Raw genomic sequence first — 11,110 nt, forward strand, 5'->3', positions numbered from 1 at the left:
GTGAGAACTTCATTGTTGTCTTGTTCTGAAATATTGTCAGGGACAATATTCTGAACATTATATTCTATTACCGAATTTATTCCTTGAATGGTAATAGGCACAAGAACTTGTTCACTATTAATGACAGGTTCTTCCTCAAAGACAACATTCCTTATGTTCTCTTCCTTCCCAAAATCAACTTCGTCAAGAAATCTTGCATTTCCCATCTCCAAAAAGAGTGTTGAAGTGGGATCATAAAATTTATAGCTCCGAGAGCGTTCAGCATAGCCAAGAAAATAACAGCTAACAGTTCTAGAGTCCAGTTTTCTTTCATGCGGTCTATAAGGCCATGCCTCAGTTGGACAACCCCAAATGTGCAAGTGTTTCAAGCTTAGTCGTTTATTAGTCCAAAGCTCATATGAGGTTTTGTTAACTACTTTACTTGGCACCCTATTAAGGATGTAAACTGCGGTGTTTAAAGCTTCCCCTCAAAGAGACTCTAGTAAGGAAGAATGACTAATCATACTTCTCACCATATCCTTAAGAGTTCAGTTTCATCGCTGAGCAACACCATTCATACTAGGTTTGCCTAACATAGTGTATTGTGGAACAATTCCATACTCTCTGAGGAAAAGCGCAAATGGCCTTGGACGTTGTTCTCCTGATCTATCATATCTGCCATAGTATTCACCACCATGGTCAGATTTGACAACCTTAATTTTCTTTCCAAGTTGAAGTTCAACTTCAGCCTTGAAAGACTTGAAAACATCCAAGGATTGGGACTTCTCATGTATAAGATATAGGTAGCCATACCTAGAGTAATCGTCTATGAATGTAATAAAATAATGTTGTCCATTCCGAGAAGCTATAGGGAAAGGACCACAGATATCCGTATATATTAGTTCTAAGACATCTTTAGCTCTTTCGACACTTAACTTCCTTTTGTTTATCTGTTTTCCCTTTATATACTCAACGCATACCTCAAAGTCTGATAAATCTAAAGGGTCAAGAATTTCATCTGACACAAGTCTTCGAATTCTTTGTTTAGATATATGACCTAAATGCTTGTGCCATAAGGTACTGAATTCTCTTTTAATTTTCGTTTTGTACCACATGAATTTGTTTGCAGTATTTCATTAGTTGAACTGGAAAACATCAAGCATATACAGATTATCAATTAAAGAACCAGAACCAACAACATTTAAATTTTGATAGAGACTAACTTTATTATTTCCAAAAGAACAAGAAAAACCAAATTTGTCCAAGCTGGAAACACTAATTAAATTCCGCCTAAAAGATGCTACAACAAATGTCTCAAATAAATCCAAATGAAAACCAGTTCTTAAACATAATCTAAATGTTCCAATAGCCTCAACTACAACCTTTTTGCCATCGCCCACAACGATGAATCTTTCATCATCACTTGGGTGCCAGCTCCACAAACAACCTTGCATAGTGATACTAATGTGAGTAGTAGCACCAGAATCTACCCACCAAGTATCATTAGGTACAAAGGCCAAATTAATTTCAGAACAAACAAGAGTTAGAAATTTACCCTTTTTTATATGCCATGAGGCATATTTAGGACACTCTTTCTTCATGTGTCCTTCCTTCTTACAGAAGTAACATATAAATTCCTCTTTACTCTTCAATTTCTTTTGCCAAGAAGGCCCTTTCGTAGAACCCTTATTGCTATTTCTTTTCTTATTTTGAGGGGTCAAAGCCAAGTGAGAACTTTCAGTCTTATCTCTCTGCAACCTCTCTTCCTCTTGTACATAGTGACATATAAGTTCATTAAGGGACCATTTATCCTTTTGAGTATTAAAACTCACTTTGAATTGCCCAAAGTGTTCAGGAAAAAAGATCAAAACCTAGTGCACGAGCAGGTCATCATCAAGCTCTAACTTAAGTGACTTGATTTTTGATGTGAGATTAGACATCTCCATAATGTACTCCCTTATGTTCCCTTTGCCTTTATACTTCATGGAGATGAGTTTAGCCAAAAGGCTACTCGTCTCCGCCTTTTCATTATTGGCAAAGAATTATTCTATTTCTTCAAGGAACTTCCTTGCACTTTCACCCTTAGATATAGAGCCCCGAAACGCATATGGAATAGAGCGTTTCATGATCATCAGGCATAATGGTTAGAGCGTTCCCATTTCTCAATTTTAGCCTCATCGAGGTTTTCCATAGTGGAAATGGGTTTCTCCACACGAAGTGCCAGATCTAAATCCATACTGCCGAGAATAATTTCTACGGCTTCCTTCTAGACCTTAAAGTTTGTCCCATTCAGCAATGGGATGTTACTGATTTGAGCAGAAAAATTTGCAGCATTGGTAAAAGACACTGAATCCACTTAACAAAGAATTAATAACATGTTCAAATCTTAACAAACAAGTCATGTAATATATATAAAAAACAAGACATGTTCACATAATAGACCCATCACAAGATACCTAGCACAACATCAATTTCTAGTCTTTGGACAGAGAAATTAATTTGTAAGTGGTACTCTTAATGTAATGATCAAATATTAATAATTAGTTCTGTCAAACAATAGCCTTTCTTTGGAGCGACTATTATTCACATGAATGTTTTTTATAATTGTTACATATTTATTATGACAGATATGTTATTATTTGGCCAAATTGTATCTTCCTTTGGGCCGAACATAATTCGCATAAATAATCTCATACCCATATGATTAATTTCAATTAATTTACACAATAGAAGTTATTTTGGCAACATAATCCATTAATTAATTCAAAATAATTACTAGACAAAAGAAAAACACAACATGGGTCAATTACAAAAAAATAATATCATTTTGGAATTAAAACCTTCAGATTTGATATCTTTATGATTAACAAATCTAATCCCACAATTTAACAATATAATTCCAAATCAAAACAATGCAAATTATTTAAAGAAATAGTGCAAAGAAAACATTTGGATATAAACATTTGCGCAGATGCAATAGCAATATATGTCAATAAAAGTATGTACACTTTGATTATCATAGAACATATATGATAATTTCACCACACAAAAAAAATTGTGCAACACGAGAATAGTACCTTGAATCCAATTGCACAATTCAAAACTTTCACAAATAAATCTTTCTGCAACGAAAGCAAAAAAATGCACAACTAAACAAAATAGGTGATTGTTCACAATCTAATACATAGAACAATACCCTCAGTCAGATTGCATACGTTTAAGTTATAAAAATTCTGCAACAATCAATAAAAGTAATATGACAAAAGAATACTAGACAACACTGTCATTCTGAATTTATCACAAAAGAATCATGACGTGCGTACATGATTCATCAAGGAAAACAAAATGTTTCTTTACATTTATCACAAAGATATTAAATCTTCCATATTTAATTCCATTTCAATATCTTTCACGTGTAATGCATGCTAGTAATTCAATCCATGATAGTAATGCAACATTCAGATTGCAGAAGCATATAATAAAACGAGTATTTTATTGAAAAACAATTCAAACTCTAAACACCCAATCTTTATGACATGATAGCGGAAACATAAAATCCCCAAATTAAAATTAGGGTTCATCCAAAATTTGGGAAAACACCCTATATGGAGAATCATAAAATTTAGAACCTATGCTCTAATACCACTTGCTGGGAATTTCTTATGATTGGTGAAATACCAATACTATGATCTTGAATCTCATGATTCTCACACACATATATGAAACAAAGGGTGCAGTGTCATACCCGAATCCATGTTCCTGGATGTGCTCCTTTGATCTACGTTTCTGAAATGGATTTTGGTATGATGACCTTCCTCAACCAAATCTCCGATTCCTCTTGGGACTTGCGTTTTCACTCTGATGGGGAGAGGAGAAAACTGAATTTGATTTGGTGTCTTGGGGACCATAACCTTCCTTATGCGTTAACTTATAGGATTTCCATTATCCCCTATGGGTTAACCTGATGGGTATCCACCCATTAAGCCCATATCCGTTATCAACTTTTAGAAATCTAAGGGGAGCCAGTAATTAGATCACTTATAATGTAATCCTAAAAATAAATAGCTGATACCATTGTATCAAATATATGATGCCCACCTTAATTAGAAATTATAAATTTCTAACAGGTACAACCTTGAAGTCTGATCACATGAAGATTAATAATATCAGGTGTAAAAATTACCTTAACTCATAAGGATTATTGACCACCTTTTTATTTTGAAAGCTATAGAAATGTTATTCATACTTGGAATTTTGAGGATTTATTGCACTAATCCTATAATTTATGTTTCCATGTCATATCAAGTAGCCAAGAATTAAATAACCAAGATCATCTTACCTACGCCCAATGAAGGAATCATGCTAAGCGCAAATATTGCGCCTAAAGCAACTTCACTAGTTGAAGGGCCAAGCCATATAATATTTCAGGGATATTTAGAATATTTTTGATGTTTATAGCTTCCAGGTTAGTATAGTCTAGAAATAGGATGTAAGCGCAAGGGAGGGAAGAGTATAGAAGTTGATGTATGCTCATGGAGGAGGTATCCCTTCTCTTTTGGGTTGTATTACTCACCTTTATCTTTGTTATAGTTTTAATGAAAATGATTAGTTATTCTTCTCCCTTTTTAGGATTGAGTGTAATCCTCACTTGATGTATAACATCTGGATTCGACTTTATGATGAATCATTATATATCGATTTTTTGAGTTACATATTTGTGGTTAATGCTTTGTTGGAGATTGACAACCTCCATTTTATGATATTTGGATGAATGAATTCATTAAAGAATTCTTTCTAATAGCCTAAAATTAGCATTGAATAACTCTCAATATGATTTCTAGACATAAATTTATACAAGTATCGAATAACTCTCAATATGATTTCTAGACAGAAATTTATACAAGTATCGAATAACTCTCAAACTTGTTAATATAGACTACTAGACATAGATGTCTCATTATGCCAAAATTGGCAGTTAACAATGGTCATTCAACAAAGCTTGTAAGCATAATGTTGTTAAATACAAGGCCGAAGAGACTCAACATTGCTCTTTAAAGCCATCACTGTAAAATGTAATAAGCAGATAAACATTCATCAACGCATTCTACAACGAGCGTTGTTGAACGTTTGCCTCAAATATTTAACAATGCTCCTTGAAGCCAACGCTGTTGTTTTGCATCGATTCAACAACGCTCTTTGTAGTGAGCGCCGTTGAAACTCGTGACTTTTTAATATTTTCCCTACTATTTAAAGAAAAATGTAAATGAATATTAACATTTATTTGTATTCATAAATGTCTAATTTATTTATTAACAAAATAATAATCAACAATGCTTGTTATAGTGAGTGCTATTGAATGGCAAAACCAAACACATTCAACATTACTCACTTCAATGAGTGTTGTTAAATATGAAGTACCAAAATCGTTCATTAAAATGAGCACTGTTAAATGTTACGAGTTTTTAAAACTCAATACCTGATTCACTTTTCTCTACTCTCTCAAACTTTTTCATGAAGAAACCCTCATACACAATGAAAACCTCATACACTCAGATAACCTCATTCCCAAAAAGAACTTCAATGATGGATAATGCTACCCCACAAAGTCGAAAACGTACTTCACGTGAAATGACTATCATAAAGAATGTTATTCATGCTAGCAGTAAGAACATCAAGTTACCAGTTGAATGGAACACAAAGGAACAACCATTAAACATGAAGGGTGATAACACATTGGTAGGCTATATTGGAGTTACAGTTAGACAAAATGTGCCAATAACATTCAGCTCATGGAATGATCAGATGTTGAATAGCGTGAAGGAGCTCATTTGGAATGTTATAATAGTAAGTTTCTATTTATATATTTATGTATTTTCATGCAATATATTTATGTGTTTTTATTCAATGTATTTATGTGTTCCCATACAATGTATTTATGTGCTTCCATGCAATGCATTTACGTGTTCTATTTATGTTTTTTCAGTCAACATTTGATGTTGGTAAGGAACACAAGGATTACATCCTTAAATCTGTCGACAAGACTCTCATAGAATTCATAATCAATGTTGGGAAGTTTTTCAAAGATATTGATGGAAAAGTCAACCTCGAACCTCCAACAAAATATGCAAATATCATTGATGAGGCTCGTTGGAAGACTTTTGTCACTAGACGCACACATGACAAGTCTTTCTTGGTAAAGTCATCTTCTATGTATTGACTGTATACTTATACTTTTTATATATGATTTTACATATTGATGTTAATGGTGTTTGTTTTTTCAGAAAATAAGTGATGAAAATTGCAAGATGACATCTAAACTTTTGTAGCCACATCGAGCTTCTCGAGTGGGGTATAGAAGAATTAAGGAAAAAATTTAAGAATGATTTATTAATTTGTAACTATGCGAATAAGTGTTTTTTTATTATTTTCTAATTATATTATCGGTTATGTTTTGGAAGTTGGAACAAAAGGATACAACTTCGAATGTATCATCAGTAGACCTTGATATAGTTCAAGAATAAGGACGATATCATCGACAATGATATAGTTCAAGAGTTGGCAAATTGTGTTGTAAATGCATATCATTTAAACTTGATTTTTAAACTTTATTTATCAATGTGATTAATTAAAACTATATTTTTTCTTCATGTGTTAGGTTGCCCTAAAAGAAAAGAGCATTGTTGTATTGGAAGGATAGATATAGACCCTGAATAGGCAAGAGGTACTTGATAAGGCACTAGGAATGCATGAGTACTCTTGCTGTATCCGGGGTACATGATTTGGGGTTAGCAGACTACGCTATTTACCCCCTCAAAAGCGTGCAACCAAAGTCAACTTATCTCAGATGCAGAACTAGTTGAATACCCTCATGCAACGGTTCAATGAATTGGAAAGTTCAATTAAAAAGAAGGAATCTGAGGGGCATCAACAATGTGATGGTCCTAACATCAATAAGAATTACATACATGCCACTCAAAAAATTCCGAAGGTAATTTAATTGATTGGTTTTCATTTACTTGCCCTTTAGTTTAATTATAGTCGTAAACTTATATTTGTAACTAACATTTAGGGAATTAACACTTACAACCTATATCTAGATATCCCTTATAAGCAAGTAGTGGATATTGCTAAAGTGCACAATTTACCATATGTTATGCTACATAATTCATGTCATCCCCCAATCATGTGAAGGTCATGATTGATGTTGCAATCGATGGTGATGCATTGCTTCCAATTCATCTCGATGAGGATACCTTGACAGTATGACGAACTATATGCACTTACGTGGCTTGGCCAATAAATCTTGTAGTTGTATATCCTAAGGTATGATTTTCAATACATTAAATTATACTCATTATTATTATATTTTTTATTGATTGATCTGTAATTTATATGGTTTGTATTGAAAATTTAATGTACATGAACACTCTGGACCCAATGAAAAAGAGTTAGATGGCTCAATGACATCCCCTCCTATAGAGTAACGCGTTCATGTACCAAAAAAGGTCAAAGTAGTGAAGTCTAAACATAACAAACAAAGTAGTAAGCCACGGTCTATGTCCAAAGGATCAATGGGAGATGTAAGCTCCAAGAAGATCAAGTTCTATACTCAACTAAAGAAGCATGTACAAGACTTGGGTGATGATTCTATATTTCTGATATCAATTCTCAATGAAGTTTTCAAGTTTAGGACCCAAGAATTCATTGGCTTTGATGAAGTTACGGAAGTATATAAACATGACTGAATAAGTTCTTTTGTCATATGTGTATATATGAGGTAAATTATCTTTTCTTAACTTTTCACTTTTGCATTTAATCATTGGTGTTATAATTAACTAACATTTGTGTTATATGTTAGGTACTTGTATGACAATGTTTTGAAAGGTAAAAAGATGATATTCTTGCCCCCACAAATGACCGCCATGGTGATGAGTAACCCCAATATAAAAAAGAAGAACAAGGGGCAGACACAACAAATAGTTGAAATGCTTTTCAAAGATAGAGAAGATGCATATTCATTCCTTGCACCTTTTAATATCGAGTGAGCATTTTTTTATAAACATAATTTAATTATCGTTAGTATGTTTGTGTTAAATATTTCCTAACTATATGAATATATTTTATTATGCAACATTGAATTTTGATTGTCATTAAACAAATTGAAGAACAAATATACTATTTGAATTCAATGAAACATGACAATTCAAGCAAGTACCCCTCTATGAAGGAAATGATCACTAGGTAAGTGGACTACTCATTTATACTTTCTAATTTTTAGTTCACTTTCACTTTATGTTTAGTATTTAAGTACATTTTTAGTTGTTCAAGTTCATTTATACAACGAGAATGATTGTAGCTATTATGTGTTGTACTTCATGAAGGGGATCATTCATTAGTGGTCAGCTTCAGTTTGATTTGATGTACATGCGTACACAAATGACCAAATCACCCAGCTTAGGCAGGATTGGTCAAATTTTGTACTTAGTGTTATTAGTAAGTAGTTTAGGGTTTTCAAAGTATAGATTGTAGCTTAGGGAATAAATTGTGTAGATTGTAAGCTTAGGGAATATAATGTATAAATTACATGTTTAGGGAATATAATGTACTATTTTAGTTTATCTATGTAATCAAAAGAATAGTTTTTTTGTTTAATGTATTGTGTATATAATTATTATTCTGTTTTGAATACAATTGATGAATGTATTTTCCGTTATGTTCAATGTGATGTGTTTATAATTACTATTATGTTGAATGCAATTGATGAATACCATTTTTTGTTTTGTTCAATGTATTTTGGTATTGGGTTATGTTGTTTCTAGATGTGTGGATAAATATGTAAGAAATAGGAATTATGACATTCAACAACTCTCATCTAAAGGAGCGCTCTTGAATGTATACAAATCACACATTCACCAATACTTCTTTAAGTGAAGGCTGTTGAATCTTTGAACATCGCATGTACAACAACGCTCCTTTAAGAAAGCGTTGTTGAATGTTATATATTCAACAACCCACATTTAAGTGAACGTTGTTGAATATCATATATGTAAGTATCAGAGTGCAACTAAGAGGCGGAAAAATTAGTTGTCTTAAAATAATGGCCGCTTTTTCTGCAAAATCAAAGTTAAAGTGCAGCGGAATAATATGCAGAAAAATAATAGGAAATAAAATGAAAGAGATAAGGAGAAGAGAGTACACAAAGAGTTTTATACTGGTTCACCTTCCCGTCCACCGAAGGTTACATCCAGTACTCTTGCCGCACAAGAGATTTTTCCACTAAGAATTATGAGTTGTAATTACAATATCTCACCCCGAGATCTCTATGTACCTTACACACTCCCTAATTCTTATACCCTTGGAAAACACCTTTCCAAGTGAACCAATTCCCCTTTTCTCTCACACCCCGTGAAAGAAAGAATTGAATCTATTCTCCTTTCTTTTCACACCCCGTGAAAGAAAGAATTCTTTACAATAATGAAGAATGTTCAACTATGGCAGATTGCCTTTACAAGTATGAAACTTATGTAACTTGCAATCCAAACTCTGAATATATATAGAAGTATATAATGCTCTTTGTAAAAGTCTTTGAAACACTTGAAGCAACTTTGCAAAATTAACTTGAAAGTTTAAGAACAAGTTGCAAAGAGTTCAAAGATAAGTTCTAAGAAAAGTGTGAGAGCTTTTGAAAATTGTATGAAAGTTGTATGTGTTTCTCTTCTATGTTGTGTGTTATTTGTGTGAGAGTTTAGAGCCTTTATATAGAGTTTAAAAACTTCCTTTGAAGGTTTCTAAAAGTTTATGAGTTGTTTGGAGTGAAAAACTTTCACTTTGAAATCTGAAAAACACTTCCAACAGCTCTCAGTAATGGGTTACTCATTTGAGGAATCGGTTACTCAAACTTTCTGTCCACTTGAAATTCGAATTTTACATTGAGTAATCGGTTACTCACTTTGAGTAATCGGTTACTCAGCTTCAAAAATCAGTTTTTCAGTTAGATAACTCTTTTCTCACCTATTTTGAGTAATCGGTTACTCACTTTGACTAATCGGTTACTCACTTTGAGTAACCGGTTACTCAGCTTTCAAAAATCAGTTTTTCAGTTGGATGACTCTTTTCTCACACATGTAACCTGTTACTCAATGAAGTAACCTGTTACACACTATTTTTGAAAAATGTTTGAAGTCTTTTAAAAGTGTCTCACATTTTCTAAAAAATAGTTTGACCAATTATACTTGTATATACTTAAGAGTTTAGGATAGAAGTACTTACAAAGACTTAATCTAATGTCTTGAAGCTTTATCTTCATTTGTCTTCATAAGTCATCTTCCTTTTCTTCTTTTTGGTGATGTTGGTGTCTTCATCAAAACCGTGCTAAGGTCAGGAGCAAGATCTTCTTCACAATATATTCAATAGAGATTGTTAAAGTGAGCATTATTGAAGGTCATTGTTTAAAAATGCAACACAGGTTCAACAATACTCCTTTGATTAAATGTTGTTGAATGTGCCATTTTCCAACATTCAACAACTCTTCTTTAAATAAGAGTTGTTCAATGTCTTAAATCCAACGCACTACTAAATTTAAGAATTTATAATTAATTCTTACATTTTATAATTTGTAATATTTTAATGAGCTTTGCTGAATGTTGTTATTTTAATTAATAGTTATCATTTGAATGTCATTAAAAAAACTAATTAATTATTTTGATTAATTAATTAATTAATTTGTATACCTTAATAAGATATTTTGAGTGAGTAATAAACTATTCAACAATTTAACAACACTCCTTCAAGTGAGCACTTTTAAATGTGTCTTTGATTTGCAAACATTCAACTACGTACTAAAACTATTTATATATTTTATTATTCTGAGTGACTAATACAATATTGTGATTCAAAGGTTCAACAACGCTCCTTTGATTAAGCGTTGTTGAATGTATGACATTTAGCAGCGCTCAGTGTAACAAGCGCTGTTAAATGTCATGGATGGATAGATTTAATAATGCGATCGTTAAGAAGCATTATTGAATCCTTGATTCTTAGCAATACCAAGTGCAATCAGACCCTTAAAAACATAAAACTTACTCACATTCACTCATTCAACCTTAAAATCATTCAACACCAATATCAATAT

This window comes from Lupinus angustifolius, chromosome LG01 (genome assembly GCF_001865875.1).
Source record: "Lupinus angustifolius cultivar Tanjil chromosome LG01, LupAngTanjil_v1.0, whole genome shotgun sequence".
NCBI lineage: Eukaryota > Viridiplantae > Streptophyta > Magnoliopsida > Fabales > Fabaceae > Lupinus > Lupinus angustifolius.